General features: G+C 42.0%; 1 protein-coding gene across 3 annotated transcripts in view; it reads left to right on the top strand.

Moving 5' to 3' along the window:
- Positions 1–26,935, top strand: part of mgat4c (mgat4 family member C) — a 123,162-nt gene that overhangs the window by 42,195 nt on the left and 54,032 nt on the right. For 2 of the 3 annotated variants that reach the window (XM_055050963.1, XM_055049341.1), the window contains 2 exons: positions 11,279–11,355; positions 22,084–22,167. The gene's annotated coding sequence lies outside the window, so the exon portion shown is untranslated. The remainder of the gene's footprint in view (positions 1–11,278; positions 11,356–22,083; positions 22,168–26,935) is intronic. The other variant, XM_055050153.1, reaches the window with a different exon arrangement.

Below are 26,935 nucleotides of genomic sequence, written 5' to 3'. Positions count from 1 at the left end.
CATTGTCCTGAGTGAAGCGTCATATATCGACGTGGAGAGAACAGAAATTACTGTAAGCTCTGACCCCTTTGTTCGCGGAGCCAGCACTAAAGTTGCTGAGCGAGGACTTCGCATTCGGCTCGGCTTTATTGTTACGCTCAGCAGAAGCAGAGAGAGCGCGCCGCCGACAGACACACGGCTACGCGGAACCCACCGAGCTTCAGCGACGACCGAGCGACGTCTCCCGAGACGCCAGAAAGTTTCTGTCGGATTCATTGGAAAAAGAAAAAAAAACACAAAAAAAACAACCCTCTCACTTAGTCTTTTGCTCAGATGAACAACCAGCTGTGTTTTACAAGTCAAGATGGAAAAATTATCACTTGCATTTCCTGGCAGAAAGTGTTTATGCCCCCCGAGGTCGTTTCTGAAGTCTGTAATTTTTTTTGACTGCTTACTTCACAGTTTGAGGCTCGCTGTCGTGTGTGTGTGTGTGTGTGTGTGTGTGTGCAAGTGTGTCTTGCATCCTCCGCTCTGTTTTTGGAGAGATACCTTGGGACAAGAGGTAGCTGTCTGAGAGATATCCTGCGGTCTCTGGTCAACGTTGATAATTCGGTTGGAGTAAATAGTTTTTATTAAACCTCTGCTGGGCGGACTGATGCTGCTTTCAACCCTGCTGTGCCATGGGGCACCTTGAAGGTAAACACAAGCAGATTCAGAGGGGCGGGCTGGGAACACTTATTGCTTTTACAGAACAAGACTTTGTATGTGTTTGCAAAAATGAGGCATGGGGTTCTGTTATAGCAGCTTCAAGGCCTCTCTGTGCAGTTTTTATTTAGCCAAACGTTGTTCCAGAGGCGGAGAAGGGAAGTTTCTGGAAGTTTCTCCAGAGACGAACCAGTGAGGAGAAACAGGGGCTGGAAAACACAGTCTCTGCCATGGACTCATTGAGAAAAAATGCATGAAGAGATTGAAAGTGATGGCATTAGTGACGATTATTGATTGGTTTGGAGAAAAGGCATTCTTAAAGCGAGGGGAGATCCAGCCTGGCTTTGTCTGCCACTTTGCTGCTGCTCCTTTTCTTTTTCACGGATTATTGCCACCAAAACAACTCCAGACTGATGCTCACATGCCGGTCTACAGAGTATGAACGATGAAATCTCATCTCAGTGATGGCCAGTGGTGGTTCCAACTTGGATGTTGCTCCGGACAAGCCCCCAAACCAATGAAAATGCATCCAATTATAAAAACCCCCAAAGAATTCAAGCACAAAATGATTATCCCAGTTATATATAACTTGCTTATCATTCAGCAATAACCAAGACTAACTCCCATCACTGAATATTGGGGATGCACCTATCCACTGTTTTCACATCCAATAAGATATATTAGGTTCAGTGTCAGTCAATAGCAATCCAATACACAGCTTGAACAGCTGAATGGACTTTTTTTTTTACACACAGACATAAATGTTCTGAATTACAAATGTATTTCATAACTCTGTGCCAGTATAGCACGCTTAAATACACCAAGAGCTTTACAAGCTTGGGCCAATATGTAAAAACAACACAAACTGAATTTGTTCAGTCAGCGTAACTAGGAGTGGAGCGGTCAATTAAAAGAAAAAAAAATTCATAAAGAAACTGACAAAAACAATAAAAATGTAACAAAATAAAATAAACTGCAACAAATTTTCTTTGAAATGGTTCAGAATTACCGTTTTCTTCCCGGACTATAAGTCGCAGTATTTTTCAAAGGTTGGCAGCTTATATTCCAGAGCAATTTATGTGTGGAAATTAACACATCATTATATCACATCACGTTATTTTCACACTAAACCGCAAGAGGGCGCTCTAGGCCTGTGTTATTCTACCTTCGGAGTTGCAGAGGAACACCGAGGACGAAGATTTCATTGCGTTTAGTGATTTGGAGACACGGATGGTTTGGTTAACTTGTTAGCACGTTATTTATGCTATAGTTATCTGAATAACTCTTAATATGTTATGCTAACATACCAGACACGTTCTCAGTTCGTTGTTTGTCATGTATCGTTAGCATTCTGTACAATTATTCAGCCTGTTGTTGCCTCTATTCTATTTTTATTGATGACACTTTCACAGACGTTCAGCGAGACAAACTAACTGTTCTGAGTTCTCAAAGTGTAAAACTCCTGTATGCTTTGAAATCTGAAAGATTTTCTCAACTTACAGCTGTCATTATTTAATGTCTTACTAATAAGATGCCAAAAACAAAAATAATCTATACAGCAACACATCTCTGCCTCATGTTAGATTTTTGAAGACCTTTCTAATGCCAGATTTCACTGAAATTTAAGACAGGGGGGAAAAAAGCTATAAATAAAGGGAAAGCTTGGTTAAGTGTGGCAAAGTGACAGTTCTGCTGTAATACAACCAAGCAATAGAAAACTGTGAAATTTGTGGCTCTGGGCAGCAGCTCTCTACAGCCTAATTTACCGTCATAGTTTCAAGCTTAAAAAGTTTTTTGGGACAGAACCCAGATATCCTCATATGGGTCGGGAATAGAACCGAGGCAGCGACGAAAACGAACCTCGTCGAGCCAGCTGCCGATAAATTTGCGCTCGACGCATGGGGGCCGACGTCTCTCCCTCTCCAAACTTGCACGGAAAGGTGACAGTTCGTACATGTGAAATTTTGTGCTTTGTCACTGTCATTTGGCAATTCACACTTGATAGATGCAAAACAGCTGGCTGTCTGGGCTGGTCACCGGTGATCTCAACCACTTTGAGTCACAAACTTAAAAACATATTCGAGGATAGATGTTAGATTTTTTAAGAGTTCTGTCAGAAGAAAATTTAAGAACTGAATTGTATTTAAGGCTAAATGACCTCTTTTTAAATGAAATTAAGACATTTTAATCCACTCATAATGCATACGTGAATTTAAGGCTTTTTAATGCCTTTTAAGACTTTTTAAGGACATAAGGACACCCTGGTCCTAGCAGCCTGAAGGAACAACACAGACATAGAACATTTAGTTTCCTTTGAATTAGCTTCCAACAACTCTGTGTTTCCTCTGACTCATTTTGAAAACCTAACTGATACAGATAAGAGCTCTTTTTTTTTGTATTTTTCTCACACCAAGTACAACATACTTAAGTATGTTGCAGTTAGCATAACCTGGTAGCACTGCTAAATGGAGCCCAGGATCTCTCTAACATTTAAAGTCCTGTTGCCGTTAGAGTACCGCCTGCGAGACTTACGAAGGAGAGTAAAGTATTTATGTTTTTCCTTTTAACATCTACTAAAAAAATAGAAATAAAAGTGGAGCTGCTACAGTGTGTTCTGCGTTGTGTCTCTCCTCATCCTGATTGTGGCTCCTAAGCAGCTGAAGTTGCCATTTTGAGATACCCCACCTTGACACTGAGCAATGGTGACGCAAAGTTATCAGCTCGCCTCATTTTTGGGGCCGACAACTCGATTCCAAGGTGAGGTGGGGGAGCCGAGGATTAAAGATCATATCAAAGCCAGCGAATGAGTACAGCGAGTCAGGAGCGATGGCAGCGATAGCAGGAGAAGCCGGAGTTTGTGAAGACATGCGGTGCAGTTCTGCGGCTCATAAATAGCGTTTGGGTTTCTAGAGAGCTGAAGGCTTCAGTGTGCCGTCCTGCACGGCTCTGTTGGGGAATTTGTCAGAGTTTGAATTTTAGGTTTACACAGAGACTGTTTATTTGCACGAAAACATCACAGCAGTTCATCTGGATGCTGATTCACAAGCCTAACATTTTTGCAACATTAGAGGATTATTGACATAAAAGCTTGTAGCTTAGAAAAATGAAGGAAGTCGTAGTAACTTGAACTGAAATGTTACGTTTGACATTTGTGTTTGAAGGAATCAGCCTTTTCTTTTTTTAATGAATGAATCAAAGTGAAACGATTCTTACAAAAATCCTAACATCTAATAACCACCAGCATGAGCTGCATTTCCATTGACCGTATATTAACGTAATTGAACATTTCAAAAATGAATTTATTTAATTGATGCACTGCAATTTGAAAAGAACTTTAGATATTTCATAGAATTTTTTGTTGTTGTTTTTTGGCTGTATTGAAATTGGTTTAATTGCATTGAAAACTTTTTTTTTTTTTCACTTTTCACATCACGACTCACATAATTAACAACCTGATGTTGCAACTGGCACAAACCAAGATGAAGACAATGAGAGGAGATGACTGTTCTTTAATGACTTATTCCTGGGTAAAGTGCATTCATCTGCAATTTTAATTGTGTTTCTTATTTAATGGAAACACAGCAATTGTAAAATTGTCTTCTTTTCAACATTCGTAGAATATTCGCAAACTTTTGCACACCTTTGCCGTGGAAACGCAGCTTGTGGTAAAAATTCATGTCCATCATTTGTGTTGTTGCTAGCCGAGATTCAGAGCAGCTGACTTCTAACCTTGTGCCAACAATGTTAACCACAAGCACAAAACTGTACAGTGGTTCTGAAAGGCATACAGAACATCAACCAGGGGACTAATAATGTTAATCACACAATTAGAAGCAGGACCAACAAGGACTGAACGTCTTCGTTCACTTCCTCCGTTGCCTTTGTTAAAACTACAGGCAGATTATGATTCTGAAACACAGCATAAAATTTACTTCTCCTTCTGTTCACTGATTGAAAATCTAGTACAAGTGAATGGGAGAAAACCCCGACTGCGCTGTGGAGCAAGATTAGAATCACGCAGAATTACATAGGAAGGCAATGGTGTTCATGTGGCATAAAAAAAACAAAGCCACCTTTAAAAATGGCAATAGCAGCATCATGCTCTGGTGGAAATGAGATTTAATACCAGTCAGTCCAGGTCTAAATTCAAAAGCACAATCTGTGGACTCGTCTGAAATGGGCTGTGGATATTGATAGATTTCCTCCAAAGGAGACTAAATGTCGACGCTCAAGAATCTCTGAATGTGAGCTTCACTTTGAGCTAAAGTGATGCTGAAGGACACTCGAGTTGCACAGGTTCACCGCTTTTATGACATTACAGGCTTTTCATCGTTAGAGAGCGATATGTAAAGGCACTACACGAAAGACGGTGACAGGTAGAAATAGCGTCTTGTGTCATGTTTAGGAAGCTGAGAGAACTCACTGCTTCTTTTATGTCCAAGAATTGCTTACCAAAGAGAAGATTAAGTGCACACATTAATCCAGGAGTCAGAGCAATCTTGTAATCCACTCAGTATGCTAATTGCCTGTTCTTTCTCTGGCAAAACGGGTTTACAGGCCATTAAATGGCACTGAGCAGTTGACAAAGGATAGCCAGTGCGCTTCCCACCTACTCTTCCCCCTCACTCTATTTCTTCCTCTGACAGGGCGTTGCACACCCACACAACACCGCTCTGCAGAAATAAACATATTAGTGGTTTATTTATTTCATTTTTAAAACTCTTCTTAATTACGTTTGCACTGCATTTGGTGCAGGAAGAGGAATAGATGTCTTAGATTGACTAAGCTGAGAAGTGGTAAAGATGTTCACTGTTTTATCCTCTTAACTCCAGTGGGATTATTTGGAAAGGATTATTTTTAGGTAAAAGCATTTTTTTAATACAGTTCTAAGATGCCTTAAAATAGTTTGTATGCCCTTACAGATGTTTTTTGGGTTGATTTTTTGTGTGTGTGTGCGAGTGTGTGTGTGTGTGTGTGTGTGGGGGGGGGTGTGTGTGTGTGGGGTGTGCGTGTGCGTGTGTGTGTGTGTGCAAATGTGTGTATTTATGATCATCAATTAAATTTGATCAGAAAAGCTTAAAGATAATCTTCATCTTTAAAGATTGACAACATTTTGTTGGTTCTTTCTTGCGAGCCACATCCAGTCCTGCAGGCAAACCATTTCCAAAAGTAACACAATCTGAAGAACATTTGGAAACAAAGTCACGAGCTGTGTCTCGATTAACCACATAATTGCTCAAAATGAAATGACAAAAATAAATTTGCTTAATGGAAATACACAATTAAAAAAAAGAATCTCACATTATTTTGATAAAAAGTTTTCTCGCTGTTGGTTTTTTTAGTCACATCCAAATAGATGTATTTCACAAAGCTCTAATGGAAACACTTTTTTTCACATCGCACGAGGCACATGAGCAACAGCCGGATGTTACTACAGTTGAAAATGAAGAAGGAGACAACAGGAAGTGGTAGCAGGATGATGGTTTGTTTTGTTGTTGGGGTTTTTTTTTCCCCAGAGTGCAGCTGGGTCCCCCAGAACTCTCACAGCATCACACAGTTCCTACCTGTCATTCCAACCTGTTGAATCCATAGCTTCTCTGCAAAATCTCTGGCTACAATTTCGCCAAAACGCCTCATATGTGGCCGCTCCCAAGTAGGCGGGGCTTGTTGGGAAACGTCTCCTCTGATGGCCAATAGGCGATAAGTGCCAGTATGTAATTTATGAAAATTATAAATATAGCTCATGTGACTGTTCACATTCATTGCTGCCATGATTGAACGAGCTTATTCACATGTGATTACAATTTTGTTATGTATTTAATGGAAACGCTGCAATTGGCTTTTATTTCCATTGACAAATTCCTCATCTGAAAACTGCACTGTATGTGCTCAGCTTATCCTCTGACGGTATATTTTATCTTAACACGAAACAATAAATGTGACAAAGTGTGAAAAAAATAAGTAAAAGGTGTGACAGAAAACCAAAAGTAGAATTCAGTAAGAAATCTATTTTTTCTACACTACTGTAAATAATACAAGATAGCTGAGTGCTATTGTTTGAATGTGGCCCCACTCATGCGCAGGCCTCCTTTCTGCCATATTGCCCCTCAAGCAGGGCGGGAGGATCTTTCCAAGGTAAAGTGCAATTCTTAGCGCACTGCTGCCTGTGCAGTCTCCCCAGTGGCCTTCACATCCTCGGCGTGATGGATGTTGTTTCAGATTCGTTCTCTCGCTGCTACTGATAAAACAGCCTTGTCAAAACACATCCACCACCAGTGTAAGCAGATAAAAGGTAGTTGCAGATGATTAAAAAGATTTGTGCTTTCCGTCATTTATGATGCCGACTGCCAAGGATCGGGGCTGTGACGGATGACTCAGACAAGACAGTTCGGCGTGAAGCCTGACTGCAAATGTTGCTGGTAATGACCAGAGTGTGTGTGCACGTTTGGTTTTTTTATTATTATTTATTTATTTTTTTTAGATGCGGCTAATGAGCATGGCCATTAGGCATAAATGACATTTTAAAAACCTGGGGAGCGGGGAATGAAGAAGCACCGTGGATAGACTCCCCCCGTCGGCAGCAAATGTGCCATTAGCATCTGGTGGATGCAGCACCCAGTTCACACAGATGACCTCCACCCGGAGTGTGGAGGTCTGTCACTGTAGGGGGACTTGGGAGAGGAAGGCTCATTACGGAGGAACTGTCACATCAATCCCATCTTCGGATCTCAGACATATCAGCATGCTTCATACTTCTGTGCGTTTGGCGTATGAGTTGATGAAAGATGTTTCTTCTGCGTTGTGGCATTTTAAGGTGACAGCTTTCACAGTGCAGATTTTGGTTTGAGAAAAGACTTCAACGTGTTCTTAATGCAGATGTCTGCGATGTATACGTCGCAAAAAATGCAGATCATCCAGAGAAATACAAACTCGCATTCCTAAGCAGTGCAGTAGATTTTCTTTTTTCTGGTGAAACACTTAAATGTTTCGGAGTGTTCAGCTTCGACGAATGACCGGCTGGTTGGAAACTCCAAAGTAACTCCTATCAGTGAATGCCCAAGTGGCACTGAAAACACTTTTTAGTGTAGAAGCTGCTTAGAGAAGAAGGCAAAACGATATCTGTTCTTAGTGACAGCAAGTGACAAAAATACATTTCCTTAATGGAAACACAGTATTAAAGCCATTCCAATGTCTAATCCACTATAAATCTAGAATCATCTGCGCTAAGTTCACCTTTGTCTTTGAAGCAAGATGATAAAAGTTGAATGCTGTTAACATTTTCGAAGTCTGAAAGTCAGTCATGATTAGCATGCCAGTGAACACACATTTCTTGCCATCTTTAAAGTTACGTTCCGACCGAAAACGTTTTCGCGCGTCAGAAAGGCAACCAATGATTCAAGTTGGATGCTTGATATCAAGCGTCAAAATCCCTCTGGACTTCTCAGAAAAGAGTGGAACGGCTTTGGAAGGAGCCTCTTGACTTTAGGTTGTTTTCCTCTTTGTTCAATGGAAGATGAAATTGAGAGCATTTGTAGAGTTTCACCTCCTACTCCAGAAGCTGAGCGTTGTTTTTGGCATTATTTTCGTCTCACCTGAGCCCAGTCGGATGACCTGCTGACCCTCATCAGTGCTCATCTCATGCTAGGGCTCCAACTACAGGCCCATAGGTCACGTAGCAGGGTCTCTTTAATTGGTTTATGTTGTGCAAGGACGCTCAAAATCTGAAATAATACAGTGCCAAACACACACAAAATCAACCACAACTTGTGCTGCAGCACTTCTGGATCCCACATGCAAAGTCCAACCGTAGTCTTTGCATGTAAACTTGATGCCCCTGATGCTCAAATTGTGTTCGCTCTTAATGCACTGTAGCATACATAAGGCTCTTCACACTCAAGTTGACTATGATAGACCAGTGTTTCCTCAGCTGGCGCCATGTTGACCTGGCCTCCTGTTGACCACCTCTGCCAGGTGTGGGCCACAAAAGGGCCGTCGTTCTTTCCGGATTTCCAGCGCAAGTGCATTTTATAGACCAGAACTTGGCCAGAGCAATGTTTTCATGTGGTTAGCATCTCAACTTGATAAAATCAGTTAGGTGTTCACCAATAAAGAAGACTTCTGTCACGCCTAATAAAAAAAATCTGAAATGTCCTTGTACTGCTTTCTAGACCTATGGAGAGCTGTCATTAGATGCCCTGCTGATGTGGATATCCACAACAGAGAACATGTGGTATATAGGGATCCAAACAATGATGACGCTGTGTAACAAACCAAAAGGACATATAATTTAAAAGTTAACAATAAAAGCCACATTGGACCCCACACCCAATGATCTCTCATAACATGTTATTGTGTTGGGATGCTGTAGCTAAAGAAACCATCCACAGCCAAAGCACAGTAATCTCTTTCTCATCTCTGTGTTTACAAAGTTTGGTAAAGGCATCCTTTGACAGGTGTGATGCACCACGCTGCTCCCAATATGCATTCCTGTTAAGGCAGTGTGGAAATCAATAAAACAGCATTTTCTTGAACAGCTGGTGTTTTTCTTCTGTCTGATCCAATTCGTTCCCTTTCCAGTGGTTTGTTATTCTGACTGCACAGGCTGAGCAGGTTTCACAGACTGAAGGTCAACACTCAGACCACGATCTTCCATGTAAAGAACCTCAGACCTCCATTTAGTTTAACTATCTGTTGCAAATATGACAGAGATGTAGAAATTGGTTGCAATATTGTCAAATATCTTACTGATATTGAACATATTTTCTTGTCTTTACCCGGCATATAAAAACTATGTAAGTTTTTATACTCTTGTTGACTACAAAGTCCAAACAAAGTAAAGACTAAGCAGCTCAACGTCTCTCTACAGAACGCTTCAAAGTCACATTTGGATGTAATTAGATGGTTCCCCCCCACCCCCAACCAAAAAACAACCATTTATACTAATATTAAAGCTACTGACTCTGCTACAGTTGTTTTTTATTTGTGGGAAAAGAAATCCAAAGTTCTCTTTTCTTTCTGCACTCTTGCCTTCGCAGTGGGAAGTTGAGCAACATCAACATGAAGCCAGTGAAGCAGACACACGCAGACTATATAAATAAACTGCTGCTGTTTTATACCTTTGCATTTGTGGGTCTTTTTTTTATGTCAATGTATCAATACTAACAAATACCAGGTATTTGAACAATGTTTTTAATTAATTTGATTGGAGGGAGAAAAACAGAGAAGTGTGGATTTTTACGCTTATTTTTTTGCGTTCTGCTACGTGGGAACCAGCGTCCTCTCCTCATATGTGCCGCAAATCAAACCATTTCATACATGAATTTATATTGTTGCAAACAATTAGAGTGTTGCTATGTAAGCGTCAGGATCAGCTCGGTCCTTCCTGTGAACACGCGGAGGTGTTTGTTGTGGTTGCCGAACCCGGGGTAAAGCATGCTTTCCAGGCAGTGGTGACCTTTCCAGTATCCTCCGTAGGAATTGTCAGGCAATACCGCTCTGTTGCTCTGAATACGTGGTGGTGAGAGAGGAGGTGGTGGTGGTGGGGGAGCGAGGGTGTGAAGAAGAACAGAGGAGATGCTGAGGTAACGCTGTACGTGGGCTGTTCTTTTCCCAGGTCGAGAATTTCCCTGGAAGCGATGGATGGAACGGTGGAAAACACGCCGCAGCGGATGCTGCGCTTGCTATCACGATGCTGGCAACCAACCTTCCCCGCAAACCACAAGCATATAAAACGCAGTCCCAATTTACAGTCAAATGCTCTCACTTGACTTGCAAGACCAAACTTAGTTCGCTACTTTGTTTCGGAGAATAGTGTTGAAAATGTGCCTCAAAAGGCTGAGGAAGAGATAAAAAACAATAACATTGTTTCTAAGTTACTTGGGAGGAAACCAGGTGAAACTGTGATGATTGTGTGTGTAAGGAGAAGTGAAAGGAACAGGTACTCTGCAAATTTTTTAAATTATTAACTTTGTTTCCATTTCCAGTGTGTTCAAAACTTTGTCAAAAAAATACAAAAAAACCCTCAAAAATTTTGGGATTGTCGCCTCAGGTCACCACACGCAGCCATAATCTGTGATCTTTCAATGTGTCACATTCATAAATCACATTTACGGATCACAGATGAACAGAAAGTTTCACTCAGGATGGAAAACAATGCGCTCCCTTTAAAGCCTCCGTAATAAACAACGCCACAGAAAGCAGCGGCATGAGGAGAACCCTGTTAAATGAGGTCATCTCGCCGCATCCTTTGATCCCTCCTTTCTTCATCTCAGCGGCAAGTGGCATATAAGAGGATCTATCTTAGCGAACAGTTTTGAGCCCCCAAAATTACAAACAAACAAAAGGCGAGGGATCGATAATGTGTGTCTCACAGAATGATGAACTGGCACTTCAGAGGGGGAGAAAAAAAAATCAATGTTGCGTCCCCTCTCTCTATCTTCCTTTTTCTCTCTTTCTCTCTCCTTTGGTCTCTATCCTTCTCTGTGGACCCTAAACTCTCTTCACAGTCCTTCTGCAGAGGTGCTTAAGTGTGTGCTCAGAGCTGGCTTTGTTTCTGCGCTTTAATGGCCCTTTGTTTTTCTTCTTCCTTTTTTAGCCTGGAAGACCCCTGCCAATTTGATGTGTGAACGCACCCAGCGATAATGGCCCAGAGGACACACAGTGGACGTAAGTGTAAGTGCTTCTCCGTCTGATTTACGGCCCCGGTGGTCCTTCACCCCGGCTGCCCTGTGGGCCCCCGCCTATTGATCAGAATACATCGTATTCCTTAAATCATAGCGGGCCTGCTTGGAAGAACCTGGCGGAATGAAAGCATATATATTCACTTCTCAACCTTGGACTATCTAATGCCCTAGGTGTCAAACGCATTTTTATTTTTGGGCCGAGTCAAGATCAAGAATGTTCCAAAAGGGCCGACTGTGGCACAGTGCACTGATGAAATCCATTAGCAGACTGTTGAAATATGGATAAATAGCAATGTCTGCATTCAGCACATTCTTGAATTTAAATGGTGTTGAGCATATTTACACATTCATCATCCCAAAATGATCTGTGATGATTTTAGTGAGTTTTTTACAGTCAGAATCATGGACTTTGAAAAATTTGTATGAAATAAACTTGTTTTTGAGGTTATGTATATTGGTAAATGTGACTTCATTTTTAGTCACCATTTCAATTACAGACTATAACTTAACATTAAGCGTTAAGTAAAGCTGAGCCAGCAAATTAAGAAATCCTGCCACCTGCAGGTGGGAGCTAGCATCACTTAAACTCAATGTTTTTGAAATTGTTCACAAATTATTTTGTAGATTTTGCCAAAAAGTGTGGCAACAAGTTGATTTTGTGGTAATTTCTGCTTTTCTTTTATCGATTTGTCTTTTTGTTTTTTGGGGGGTATTTTTTGTCTTAGCAATCAAAATCATCTAATTTATGTGGTGCAGCAGAAGTAGGAGGTACTGCCACCTGCAGGTAAGAGTTTGTCACTTAATCCCGATGTTTTTTACGGAGCCCCCGAGGGGACAAGAGGAATTTTTGTTTCTTTTGCGTTCCCTTGCAAAACTGTACTGATCAGTGATACGGCACAATTGAATACTGCGTTACCTTGCAATACTTTTGCACAGTAACTCAAAAGTTTTGCGAGGGAACGCAAAAGAAAAAAAAATTCCCCTTGTCCCCTAGGGGGCTCCGTAGTTTTTGAACATTTTTGTTGGAAATTGCAAATAACAGCACATCTTGAAGGTTCTTTGCACGTGACTCTGGAATCCAGATAAAAACCTATGGCGGTTTGATGCATAATAGTTGACGCTGCTTTTTTTCTTTGAGTTAAATTAATATTTTCCCCATCCTAGAAACAGAAGGAAGTTCATTATTTGCCTAAATGTAGAATTAATAAATTTCTCCAAGGGGAAAATTGGATTCCAAGAGCTTTGACTGAAGCTAGAAATTAACTGTTGCACTTTGGTAATCCTCTAGGATCACATTCACCACAGAGAGAGAGAGAGAGAAAAATGTGTTTCTTGGCTAAAGTTACGCTCTGCTAAATGAAGTACAGAACGGCTCCAATAAATTTTAGAGGCAGGAAAAAAAAAATCCTAAAGAAGAATATTAAAACTGGGAATGTTTCTTTTAGAGCAGTGTTTATGTCATGCACTTCCCTAAAAAGAAATAATGAACAGTTCCTAACGTTAGCCATAAGTAAGAAATCAATTAATGAGATAATAAATTAAAACAAACTCAATTTCCTTTTGCATAATTTACTGTTTTTCTCTTTTCTCTGTTTACCATGATAAAACTCTTCAGTCTGGTGTTTTGGTCTCAACTTGTTCTTTTTTTCGATGGACGAGATTTCAGAATTCATTTTATTTGTTGTTTCTGTTATTTATTTCAGACATTTAAAACGTCGTCCAGTTTCCAGTGTTAAATGTTCACTAGAACTGAAGGTTTATTGATTCTTGAGAATGTGTTCTTGCGTTACGATGTCGTTATTATAAACCAACGATATTATCATGTATTGCAATAACTTCTGGGACAATTTACCGGCCAGCAAAATTTGTCACCGTGACTTTTGTCGTCATCATAGCAGAACTACGAAATACCGGAATAAAACTACATCCGGATCAGCCACCCTTTAAGCCTCGCGAGTCGCCATTGTCTTCCTGAGAGCCGCGTCGGCGCTAATCAGCTGGCCTGTCCTGGGTGTCACCTGCCTGTGATTCAGCCGAGCCTCGAGACGAGCCTCGGCAGGAGTGGGACGGCGGTGCTGTCAGCTGTGGGGAAACTCTTCCTGTCAGCCCTGCCTCATAAAATGCACTGCTCTGAGATGAAGGCCCAGACAGCTATCCATGAGGGGTTCAGGGTGGGAGGAGAAGGAGGGTTATCCATACGGCTATCTATCTGCTGCATCCATCTCCAGAATCTATTTGTCTCCGTTTTTTTTTTTTTTTTGTCTTTGTTTGTCTCCAGGGGTGCAGCTCGGCTGCCGTGCGTGCATGCGTGTTTGTGTGTGTGTCAGCTGCTGAATATCCACGGTACATGCTAGGAGAGTTTGACGAGTCGCTCTGACACCTCCGCTCTCTCCACCCTCATTTTCATTTCCGCTCTTGCGTCGGCACTTTACCTCCCAGCTCCTCCGGTTTGCCGTTCGGCTGCGAGCCGTGCGTTCCGTACAGTCAAGATAAAAAAGAAACTCACGCCGCACACACACTCACACACACTCTGCTTTTACATTACTTACCTGAGAAAATAGGATGTTAAAAATAGAACGGGCTGCGTATCGTCGGGAACAATGTCTGAAAAGATTTCATTTGGAGCTTTTATCACTGGTCTGTGAAGGCTTTCATGCTAAAATTGGCAATTTATTGTATTTTGTTTAAGATTCTTCTCACCTCCTCATGATGGAAACACTTTCAATCTCTGTTTAGAATCTTTTGGAAATGTCTGCATTGGGTCACTTCTACCATATGGTTGCATGTCTTTCAATAAAAGCAAGAAAATGATTTTAGTTTCAGTGGCTTTTATTGTAAGCCAACCCCCAATGGTCGACTTACCAGTGGTAACCCATTGGCTTATAACTTTCTTATAATGTTAAGAATTTTCATTTATCTTTGTCACAATAAATTTCAATTAATGATGTTTAAAGTCCTCCAAAAAAAAAAAAAATTGCATCGCTTTGTTAATTGAGAGTATCAATAAATATCAATACATTTGAAAATTTGATCAAATACAATTTACTGTGAGCAGTTTCAGTGAGACACAACACAGTTCTTTAAATGACTGGTGTTCAAAAATGGACATAATCTCCTCCAGGACTTTGAACACTGGCGTGTTTCCATTAAGCAAATTTATTTTCTGAATGTCAAATTGTGCAATTATATGGTCGCTGGACCAGAGCTAATGCTCGCTTCTGTGGTTGTGCAAAAGCGGTTTCTCCTTTGTGTAGTCGTGTGTGTTTGTTGTGTGAACATTAAGATCGGCAGACGTTTGGTAAAGTGTTTGTGGATTCCAGGTGCGCAGGAGGCCTGTGATTCATAAACAGCTGTAGAGATAAAGATTTTTCCACCAAGTATTAAGAGGTCTATAAGTTATGTTAAGGGGAACTTTCTTAAAAATCAAAATACCTCTTAAAAACACTTTTGTCACAATTTCTACTTTTCAATCGTCTTGTGGTTTTGAATTGATGTCCCTGTTTTCCTTTTAGGCACAAACTTCTTGGTTAAATGAACATAATTTTGAGTCTAAATCTGCTATACTACACAGCTGGAAAAGACGTGATGTTTTTGTGAGTACATCAACATTTACAACACTTTTCATAAACAGTCCAAAGCAGAACCTTCAGTGGAGATACAGTTACTGAGAACCGATTTCGCCCTCAACATACACAGCGGCTTAAGTGTGTGTATTTTTCTGCTTCCCAAAATAAACACAACTTTCATTCTAAAAAAAAAAAAAAAAAGTAATACTTAAATCCCTCTGATTATAAAAATCCTTCAGTTATAGCCCAGATATTACTGGCTCAAGGTTATGTCTTAATGTTAGAAATTAGTCACTTGGACTCAGTTTTGGTGTTTCTGCCAGGTAAAAGCTTTAGCTCTGGTTTTCTCACAGGTAAATTCATCCATATTTGAGCTGAACAGCTTAAGCTGAGCGACTTCACTGAACATTTGAGTCACTCAGCAGTTTTTATTTTCAGTCGTCCCATCAATAGTTTCATCCATCTCCATTGTTCTACATGTGTGGACTCAACACCTGCATCGGGCATTTTCACTGCACACCCATCCTCTGATTGTCCGTTTCTAATAAACAAGTGTTATGGGAGGTAAACAGTAGTTATTAACGTCTCATCTTTTCAAAAGAGGAAAGCTGCCATGTTGACAGGAGGTTTGTTTGAATCCATATCTGAGAGACAGTATTGATCAGCTTCTTGCTCTCTGCATATTTCTCAGCATTGTTTATTTTTTTTCCCAGGCAGTAATGATTATCCCCGTGTGGAAAAAAGTAAACAGCAGCATGGAGAAGTTGGAAATCCTTTCTTCTTTCCAAGTTTTCCCTCATCATCACAAGAGCCAAGGCCTTTATTTTCAGACTCTGCAGAAATATCAATATGGATTTAGGAGTCTCCCTGAAGCGAGGTCTTCAGCTAATTAAATCTGTAATCACTTTGTACTGTAAAAACACAAGCAGAGGAAGAGGGGAGGTGGGACACGGTGGTTTAAATGGGAGCCACTGGAACTTTATTTAACAAAGCTAATTGGGTCAGAGCTCCTTATCCTCGTGAAGCGCCGGGGTTACTTGGCATCCAGCTGGAAGACTTACAGCTCTTTTGCCCTCAAACAGCCAGACTCCCTGTGAGAGTGTGAGCCGGAGTGTAGAGCCGCCAAGTTCAGGAGCAGAGCGACCGATGTCAGGGCGGCGGCGAAAAGGCGCGCTAAATTGTCGTTTCATTGTTTCAAGTCGATGGTCGCACAACGAGGAGTGGAATGGGATTCGGAGGCACTCCGGGCTGAGACAGGATTCCGATAAGGGAAAGTGTCAAACCGCCGGACGAATCCATGAATCATCTCTCCGCTGGGTTCTTCATTAGTGGAAACTGCGAGTGTGACTCAGTCACTTGTGTCCCGACGAAGCAATTATCTGCACGTAGACTCGATAGTCCCTAATTGTTTCTCAGAAGATCGCTTGGAACAACAGTAATATAGATGAATTATAGAAATAGAGTTTGACTCATGTCGTGTCAAACTTGCACTCTATTAAATGATTTCGATCTGATTTGATTCTCACATTTAATTTGAACAATGAAGCCCACAGTGGTTCTAGTAAAAGAAACGTACTAATTTGCCAAGTAGATGGAGAAGCTTTGGTTTTAACAAGATGTCAGGACAGGTGTCCTTTTAAGCCTGTGCTCCATGAAAATATTGAAACTAAATATATGTAGGCAATGTTTTTTTTATCTGAAGAGTGTCTCCTGTTCAGTTGGGGTGTTTTCACACCTGGTAGTCTGGTAGACTTATTGGTGAACAAACTTGCAACCTTTGTTACATTTTCAGCTGCTGTGGACGGCTTTCACACTGCACTGTGTTAAACAAAGACCTGTGAAAACCCATTCCCCCTTCTCGCCTGTGGTGGCGCTGCACCAAAAAAAAAATACGTAAAGAAAAATTGAGTTGTGTCCCATTTCAGCGGCTATAGGATTTCTCAAGCCATTTCTCCTGCAAGACGTGCATATTTGTCAAAGTTGTATTTACCCAGAATTCCTTGCGCTACAGTCTGCTTCCTTCTTAAGGTCTGCTTGTCATTCACATATGCACTCAAACCACGCCGCAGTTCACTTCAGTAGAAGCCAGACCTAGGTTTATATTTTTGATAAAAGCTACATAGCCCAGTTTCATAGCAAAAATGTGTGCCTAATAAAGTGGCCACAATGATGGCTCCAAAATATTAAAGTCGCATTTAAATTCGAACTGGGCTGAAATAGTACATCAGTACTTTTTGACACAATAAAGATAAAATCTATCATAATGTATCATGAACAACATTAATCTTTCTTTTTCTTTCCCAACACAACATATGACAAATGGCAGCATTCTGTTGAATAGGAGAAAGCACAATGATAAATAGGCTAAACATGTGACACTCTCCATTAAGAGCAAATGGTGCCAGAAGAAACAAACAGTTTATTAAAATGCCATAGAAGTAACAGATGAGCTAAAGAGCGGACACCTCGACGGGGCACTTCTCGTTATTCACCGCCTTCTGCCTCTGAATATTAAGCCAAAGAAGTTGTTCTCGCTGACAAGGTGTTAACTCCTCCCTGCCTCCTCCATCCCTCCACGTTACTCACGTCCACGTCCGTCCCCGGGGCCCTCCGTGCAAAACGCCTCGACTAAATGGGCAGTCGAGGGCCAGCACGGTACGGACTCTGTGCTTGGTTTCAGCCGACGCTCCATTGGACCACGTTTTGTGGTGACAAACCACTGAAACGACTGACGGCAGGGAAAGATTTCCAAAGTCTGGTTAACTGCTAGTGATGGCGCTTGTTGCTCTTGGAAGGGAGCTGAACCTTCAGATTCTGTTCACTTCAGGGCCGTTTGAAATGATCCACTTTTGAAAAATGTTCTAAGAACAGGCCATTTCAGCCGTAACACAACATTTGTATTAATTGCTTTTGAAAGTGAAGTTCACATAATAATGAAATCATCTGTGTTTAGTAAATCACCACAATCTTACAACAAAATTGAATGCATGAATTTTCATGAACTACACCATTTCAAAATAGAAATCTCAAATACCCATGTAGTTTTTATTTATTTATTTTTTTTATGTTATCTGTGTATTCATAAAATTTTATGCTATTTGTAATATTGAGGAAAAAAACATTTTAAAGAAATTACAGCAAATGGTAAAGGGAAAAGAATGGACTTGAGTGGCTTTGGCAGAATCAAAAATCCTTAAATATAACAATATAGTTATATTTATGGTGATATAATACCGTCTTCATCCTCTCTGCCACTGCAGTAATCCTGTCTCAGTAGCTACGTTTCCATTACAAATATGCATAATATTCCACTAATGCAGTAAAACCTTATCACACAAGGATGAGTTTATGTGATAACTCCTTACAAAACACTTGTACGCCATGCCATTACGTTTCGTCTTCTCCTTCATGTTGTGCTGGTGGTAACGTTCAGTTTTGATCATGTGACTCGGTTGATGCAAAAAAAACAAACCAAAAGGGTTTTGCTGTCATTTTTCACAAACAAAAACAAAAAACTCATATATTTTATCGAAAGATGCAAGTTTTTCCAAAATTGGCATAATTTCATTAGGCAAATTAATTTTGGAAATGTCGCAATTTTTGTCGTCAATAGCAGCCGGTGAGACGTAACGAAAGCAGTGACCAATGAGGGCAAGAGCTGCTTTCTTCCATGTCAGTTATTGGCAAATTAAAGAAATCTATTTTTAAATTAAATAAAATAGAAAAGCTGTGAAAAACATAGAATGACTCATTGACTCGGCAGTGTCGTTCAGGGTAAAGAGCCGTTCAGAAGGATCGACTTGTATGTGAACGTCACATCTCTAGTCATTGCAGAGGCTGTTGGGCGTTCCCGTAGATTTTGTGTCATTGTTAAGTCTGGCAGATAATGGCCTCCATTATTAGAAATGATGCGTGACATTTCGGTGGTCTGACTGTCATGAAACCTCTCATGTTCGGCGCGTCTGTAAAAGCAGAGTGTTGAAGAGAGCCTCCCGTATTCAGCTCACAGTGATCCGAATTAATATTAGTGATTGGTCCCCCAGTCACGTTCAGCCCCATCTTTTCATTCCAGCATCTGGTTTTAATTGGTGCGATGCTGTAAAGCTACAGCTGCTCTGCCTGTTAGGACAATAAATTACTCCAATTAGGAGTTGAACAAAAGAGGCTGTCTAACCCCGCAGCCCCACTGCCTTGCTTTAAAATTGGAATGCAGGGGAATGAAGGGTGTACCGTAACACCTGCCCCATCATTTCTCAGATCAAAACACAGCCGGAGTTTTGTGGATGCGGAGAGAGATTGCTTTGCATGCCTCGTGTATCCTCCGTCGTTGGGGCTGCCGGCGTATAAATTAAATAGAAAAAGTGTCAGCGTTTGAAATCAATACGAGGTACATTGCGTAATTGCTGGACGGATGATTAATTGCTGTTTGCATCATGAGTTGTGGATACATCTAGGTTTTCTGGCAGCCGCCTGCCATATCGATGGCACCGGTAATGAAGGCAATAATGAGGGACGGTTCAGGAGGATGTGGAATGGGAGGAACAATAGGAACATCTGTGCCTCTCCATAGTTAGACTGTAATTGAGACCATATTTCATTTTGGACTGCGAAAGCTAGCCCCGCGCCCGTCTACCTTCCAGAAAGATGAGGCATTTATTTTGCCGGCGGAACGCCTTCAGCGGGTTCAGCGACACAGGTGGTCCGCCGCCGGGAGGGATTTGGGGCGGTAGCCGGCGTCTCGGTCGGCCCTCCTTCCTGCGTCTCGTGCCTGGCCCTGCCATCCCTTTTGTTTCAGCGCTTGCTGTGAGCACACCATTAAGCCAGGAGAAGTTTGACAAGAAAAATGAAGTGTGCCATTTCCCGTGGCCTTGAGTGTCTCTCTGAATAATGAGAGTGTTGCTTTGTCTCTCTCTCTCTCTCTCTTGCTTCTGCCGTCAGATATACTTTTTCCCTTGAAGTTTCAGTTTACTGTGAGAAGTGAGGGGTCTCTGGGTTGCTACTTGTCTGCGGAAAATATAGAGTCTTAGAAACACTTCCAATCCATTGGTAAATCCTTAGTCAGAAGTCACAGCTCAGGACATTACTGCAAAGCTGTGTTGTATATGAGAAATATCTTTAGGGGGAGCATCATGAGATGGTACAGCACCTGCTACTGTGTCAGCCAAAATACCTGGCATTGGTTTCAAGGTCTTTAATCATTTTCATGATCGAAAACATGCCAAACAACCAGAACAGATGGATAGCTACATATCATTACAGTGTTATTCATTGTAATGATATGCTTCTCAAACTAAATCTTCCAGAATCTCATTCTGGTTTATTGTAGTTAAGATTTTGGAGGAAAGCTCTGTGACGTTAATACTGATAACAGTTCTTTACCTTCAATAGCCATCTCACAAAGGCTAATGAAGCTAATCAGATGTGTGGTGAAAAAACCCCTCAGTTGTATTTAATGCTGTTAGCAGAAATTTACCATCTACATTTCATAAAAGAATTGTTCTGGTCTTTTTCCAGCTTTAAAACACCCGGGACCCCCGACACTATGTGGAGTGAAGGTGGTTTGAGCCCACCTGCAACTGGCAATTAAGGAAAGTTGTGAACGATGATGTTTATTTTCTGTGCTGTTTTAGTATTGTCATGGCATAATCCTGTCTTATTGGGGTGCATAGTTTGGCAAAGGCAACAGAGGAAGTGAAGGAAACCACTAAGTCAGAGTTCGCCACGCTTCTAAATATCGAGCGATTAAAGTCAGAACGGAGCGTTTATTGCTGGCCAAGATATTGTTTGGCTGGCACTTCTCTATTTGCAGTGGGGATGATTGTTTACAGCACACACAACTTTTTCAATTTTTCTGACAGTGGGTAGACAGGAAGGGGGCAGAGAGAAGGGGGGCAAAGCATGCGGCAAAGGTACAAAGGGTCGAAATGTAACTCAGGAGAACAACGAGGAGTTAGAGTGGTAGAATCGTGGCATTTTCTAACAGTTTTTTTTTCTGTTATACGTTTTAAGGGCGTCTTCGATATTTGTGTTGGGGTATAAGAAGGAACAGGGTGGAACACCCTCACACAGCCCTGTTTTCTCTGAACCCCAGAGACCCTCTGACATGGCCGACCTGAGTTGTGGTCATGACTGGAGGGATCTCCCTGCTTTTTATGACACAAGTGTTCATGGTAATGGGATGCGAAGTCTGCATGGCGGCGATAGCACGGCAGGAACAGGATAGCCTATTACCCACCGCTGTGTGCTGGTAGTAATGGTAAGGCAGAGGTGCATCCCTATCAGTTATGGTTATGATGCATTTTGAATGGGGCACTACCTCTATATATCAGTGGATGATAATAGGAGGAAAGACTGTTTCCTGGGGAAACAGTCAGAATACCGTACACAGCGTGCCAAAGTGGGTTTACGGTGATAAATAGAGGGGAGTGGTGGGGCTTTTTCCTCTCTCTCTACTACAGTAGCGGAGGGCCAGGCGGTGTGTTCAAAGAGCGTGAATGCCCAGGGAGAGCAAGACAATGAAGAGCGCGTGTGTACATGTGCGTACGACAAACAAGAGCCACTCGGCAGAAGGGGAGCCTTTAGTTAGCTGTCTGCTTGGCGCTCCGCCGCCCCTCTGATGTATGTTTATGGCCCACCACTCTAGCCAATTACCCTGCCCCGGCGTGGGGAGCGCGGCGCCTCCTTGTCAGAACCGTCAGTGTCTGAGCGGGAAGACAGACGGCGACAGTTACGTTTCGGACATCCTTGGCACGGCGCTGGTCTCCTTTGGCGGGCCGGGGGCTCCAGAGATTCATCCTAAACTGTGAGGCCAGGCGACGCAGTCTGTCGACTCTACGGCCGCCCTGGGAATTTAAAGCATTTTTTAATAGTTTTTTTGTGCTGCTGCTGTGTGTGTGTGTGTGGGTGTGTGTGTGTGTGTGTGTGGGTGTGTGTGGGTGTGTGTGTGTGTGTGTGTTGTGTGTGTGTGTGTGTGTGTGTGGTGTGTGTGTGTGTGTGTGGGTGGTGTGTGTGTGTGTGTGTGTGTGAATAACCCCAGTTATTCACACACAATGTCTGTCCAAACTTTTCTTAATTTTCTTTGTCAGGCATGTTGTTCAGCTCAGGGTTGGTAAATTGGTCTCTGATGTCTGATCACTGTCATCGTTCGCCAGGTACGGCAGAAGCAGACGTGTTCATGTGTCCCATCCACGTCACCCGACTCAGTCTCTGGTACAAACGCATCTGAACTTCTCAAGGTAATTCCTTCTTCTCTTTGTAGTTTGTGTTCAAATGGGTTTTCCTGCAGCTGCTTTCGTTTGCTCTGGTTAAAAAAAAAAAGAAAGAAAGAAAGCTGCTCTCACACAGAGAGGAGGCTTTAGGAAATGCAAACGCACCTCAGCTGCTGTAAAAACTCATTTCCTTTTGAGCAAAGTGTTGTGCATTATGCTTTCAACAATGAAGTTGATTATGCTTTGATTCGTTGCTTGAAAGTTGTACGCTTGACGGATTTGATAGTGACTTGCAGTGGTTGCACTTTGGTGCCATTATTGCTTTTTCTATTTTTGAATTTCTTTTGCAATCTTTCACAAAGTTTAAACAAGTCCAAATATCCCACTATGATACAACAACTCACCCAACGTCCTGATTAATTTTCCTCTAAATTTAGATTACACAATAATGGTAGAGTGTGTGTTTGGGTGTGTGTAAATGTCTTTTTCTGAACATGCTCACTCTGCACATCAGCTTGCTTAATTATTAGCGTGCTGAAGATCTGCTGCCATCACATGGCCCTCTGCTGCTGTAATTATGAGCTTCACATTTCAGTGCTTACATGTGTGCAAACAATAAGCAGAGGCAGCTTCATGAATTGTTGATGCTTTAATTCTGTTGTGTTGTGATGACCCTAATAATGTCACATTGTGCTTGTAACAACTGTTTCAAAGAAAGTTCACTTTAAAAACAAAAGGCAATACCTTTTTTTTAACTTAAACAAACGTAGAAATACATTTATTCTGTGGAGAGGAAGAGATCGATTCAGGTCCTGGGACAAAGTAATGCAAAGTAGGATGAGCAGTTCTATTTGTGCTTTTTGTGCTTGTCTAATTCTAAGCTTGTCCTGTTTCCAAAACATTTTAAAAATCATCCCTTTCCGTGTTCAGAAGGCATATTTACGTGACGTTTTAGGGCCAAAATACAATTCTTTTACCCGCCATCTGTAGCCAGGCTCGGACAAATCTGCTAACAAAATGAAACCTGGAGATGTGGGTATTAACTTTGCGCCACAGCAAAATGAAAAATAACACAGAAAAACCATTGAAGAAAAACTAAAAACTTGCTAGTGTTCTTTTTTTTTTCCCTCGCTCTCTGTCACTGCACACCTGTGACCTGCAGCCACAGCACTAACAGCAGAAAACATTTCCCACACAAAGAACGGAACCTTCATTCTCAGACAGTTTTATGGTTTTAGGCTATTAATTATTTTGCCATTATTAGTGACAGTCTGAACTCAGCGATGGTTGATTAGCTCATTTAAGCAGCTGCTCTACTGATGATCTGTTAGAGAGTGGGCATATGGGTCACTCATTTTTTTTAAACAAAACTGAAACACCAAATTTCACAGCACATTTACATATTAACTTGTCAAAGTCAAGCTAGCATAACTGACCTACTTCCCACTCCCCTGCTATTTCTTTTTAATCTTTTCCTGACCTGTGAGTTGTGATGCCCTTGGACCTTGTTATCTACCTGTCGCAGTGTTGACAATTAGTAGTAAACTACTCCATCCTTTTTCTTTTATATATCACGTAAATAATGCACAATATATACAGTAGAAACAATAAAAAGTTGGCCTATGATAGAGAACTGTAGTGTCCGCAGTCTTAGTGCCGTGCTCAAGAGGAGCACGGCAGATGTCACGGTTAGACAGTGACGGTTGCCGTGGTGCAGGGTGACGGAGTGACGGCATGACGGTCTTTCTGAAACCGTCATGCCACAGAATAAAAAAGACACAGTTTGTGACCAAAGAACAGTGAAATAATCAGACCAGGAGCAGAAAAATGTAATCTGCAAAGTGTGTAGAAAAAGTTTGGTGGGACAGTCAATGCAAAACAGACTCTGTTTTCTGTTTTCTTATGTAGTGTGAGCTAAAAGTAAACTGAGACTAAACCAGCATTTTATTCTCTATACTTCAAACATTTCCTCTGGACTGTCCCCGTTCTTACTGGAGTCCGTTTTTACTAATTTGCAACATTTGAAAGTGTTGCTCTCCAGTCAATGAGGTATTAGAAATTCTGGAAGGGTTCTGGACTTCAAATCAAGGTGATCGTCTTGGAAAGGCGTGCTCAGTATGGGAGAACATTAAAGTTTCATGCAAACAGCTGTTTCTCCTACAGGACAGAATTACCCAGAAAAATGAAGGGAGGTTTAGATTCCAAATGAGAGGGAAACCTTGGAGGAGCAGAGTTTCAAAGAGCGTCTGCTTCTAAGGCAGCTGATTTGTTTGCAAGAAGTGACGGCATGCTCTCCTGCAACAGATAGCCTGAAAGCTGGGTAGGGATTTAAAATGCCACTGAAACAAGCTGCTGGGAATCAGAAAAGTGTTCAACACTTCTACATTTTTTCTCTTTATTACCTAGATTAATTATTGCCAAGCTTAAAGTGGGGGATTAGAGCTGAAATGATTAATAAGATTAATTGTTCTTGATCGTCAATCATCGACTAATTTAGCAATGAATGTACAAAAAAATGATTTCAAAAATCGACTAATCGCTTCAGTTCTAGCAGCATTACAATGAATACTTTACGAATTCTCTGTTTAGGACGGCTGTGTTTCCTGCAGTCTGACAGCAGACCAGAGTGAACCGTGTTAGCAGAGAAAAGAAGCAGCTGATATAGGTCAAATTAGTCATTTTCATACAACACTTTGCTTGACATTTGCCCGCCTGTTGAATAGCGGACCGGCGCCCTCGTGCAGGACTCGAGGTAAAAAGGCGTGCGCATTCAGCTGACATTTTTAGGCTGTTTTGCGACTGATGCAACGATAACGTATGATATTTGCAGACGGGCGCTCGGCGTTAGGCGCGACGCTGAATCCATTGTCAGTTCGCCCAGACTCCTGTGTTCCTTGCGCTTCCTCACATTTGTTCTGTCTAATTTGCTCCCATGTATCCTGATGCGCTCGTTCCTTCGCTGACGCCCTCGTTTCGTTGGCGAAAGAACTCTCCATCACGCCGACGTCATCGCCGTTCTGAGATGTAAACACAACACCGCCGTGCATCCGTGAGCACCTCTCTCCTCCTGGCAGGAGAATACATCAGACGACCTATGAGGGAGTGACATAATAACGCTCTGCGCTCCTCTGAGACAGGCCGTGACCTTTTTGATAGGGACGTCTCGGCGACTATCTGAATGGTAATGTGACGGGCTGATTGGCAATTTACAGCCAGCACAAAGGCTTTGCTTCAGTGAATCAAAGCACAGGTCTGTAGTAACAAACAGAAGCAGTATGGTCTTAACCTCCACATGCTCACCAAGGCAGATAACAGATATTCCTGCTGCACAGGAATAGCAGTGGAAGGCAGGCGAAGCCTCTCAGACAGAGCAGTAGGCGGGTTTGTTTGCTGCCGCTGTCACTCACTGAACTTCAGCAGCTTTGAGTTCAGTATCTCTAAGTTGGATGAAAGTTAAACTTCAAGGATTACTGTAAATGTTTATTATTATTAAGAGAATTATTGACAAAATTGAAGCCACTTCTAGAGAAAGATACAGATTTAGGTGACTGTCTGAATGGTAATGTGACGGGTTCATTGTGTCGGGTTGGAGAATTGTTATTTATTTTTTGCTCTACAGGATCTGCAGTCCACACACATTCTGATTTCTTCTGACATCTGGAAGTCAGTCTGTGCTGACATTTCTCTGTCTGATGTAAGAAAACGCTTAAGAGTCGTGACCTCACTGGAATCCAGATTAACTCGAATGCTGTACTTTTCAGAGGGGCACCCTGCCCTGTATGAGAGGAGTGTGTGTGTGTGTGTGGGGGGGGGGGGGGGGGGATGTGAACACAGGCAAGACTATGAGCCTAATGTAGATCTGTCATCAGCTGGCTGCAGATCAAAAGAGCAGCACTGGCAGGCGGAGCAGAGAATTTGCCGGAGCCTCTGCTCTGCTCTGCGCTGGGCTCCAGCTTCTCTGAGGGGCCTGACTCCAGGCGAACAGTGTGTGTGTGTGTGTGTGTGTGTGTGTGTGTGTGTGTGTGTGTGTGTGTGTGTGTGTGTGTGTGTGGGCGTGCGTGTGTGTGTGTGTGTGTGTGTGTGTGTGTGCGTGTGTGTGTGAGCGTGTGTGTGTGTGCGTGTGTGTGTGTGTGTGTGTGTGTGTGTGTGTGTGTGTGTGTGTGTGCGTGTGTGTCTGCTTTTGCATGTGTGTGCTTCCATGGGGTTGGAGAGATGTGGGCACATGCGCAATGTCTCAAGGCAAAGATCTGGCTCTGGGAAAATGTCACCAGAATCTGAGAAGCAGGAGAAGAAGAAGGAAAAAAAAAAAAAAAAAACTATGAAAAGAATGAGGAAAGTGTGAGGAACAGACGCCTGTGCTCTGGGAGGTGTGGGATTTGGAGTGTACGGCAAGCAGTCGCTCTCTCTGAGTGGATGATCGGGAGGAATATAAAACGTGACACAAAGACAAAGACGCAGGCTTTCTTTATTGAACACCTCTGCAGCGTCGGTGCTCAGCTGCCGAGTGGATTCAAGGACATTTCCAAATTGCATCTCTCTGAGGTTACTGTCTTCCATTCCCAGCCTGCCAACAAGCAGAAAAACCTTAAAAATGTGCTTGTGTGCCCCGGTGGGAGCCAAAAATAAAACTTCCCTAAAAAATATATTTCAAGCGTTTCTGATCATCAGCATGACATTTTTGACTGTTCAAAACAATTCAAAGCGTTTCATCATTCCCTTCCCGCCCTCTTCTGTTATTGCTTTTTGTGGTCATTCTTAAGTGTTTCAGGTCATCAAGGAGTTTTGATATCAAACA

This window comes from Poeciliopsis prolifica, unplaced genomic scaffold, assembly GCF_027474105.1.
Source record: "Poeciliopsis prolifica strain line A6 unplaced genomic scaffold, Auburn_PproV2 SCAFFOLD001, whole genome shotgun sequence".
Taxonomy (NCBI): Eukaryota; Metazoa; Chordata; class Actinopteri; order Cyprinodontiformes; family Poeciliidae; genus Poeciliopsis; species Poeciliopsis prolifica.
The sequence above is the reverse complement of the archived record's forward strand: the minus strand, read 5'-3'. Positions and strand labels throughout refer to the sequence as shown.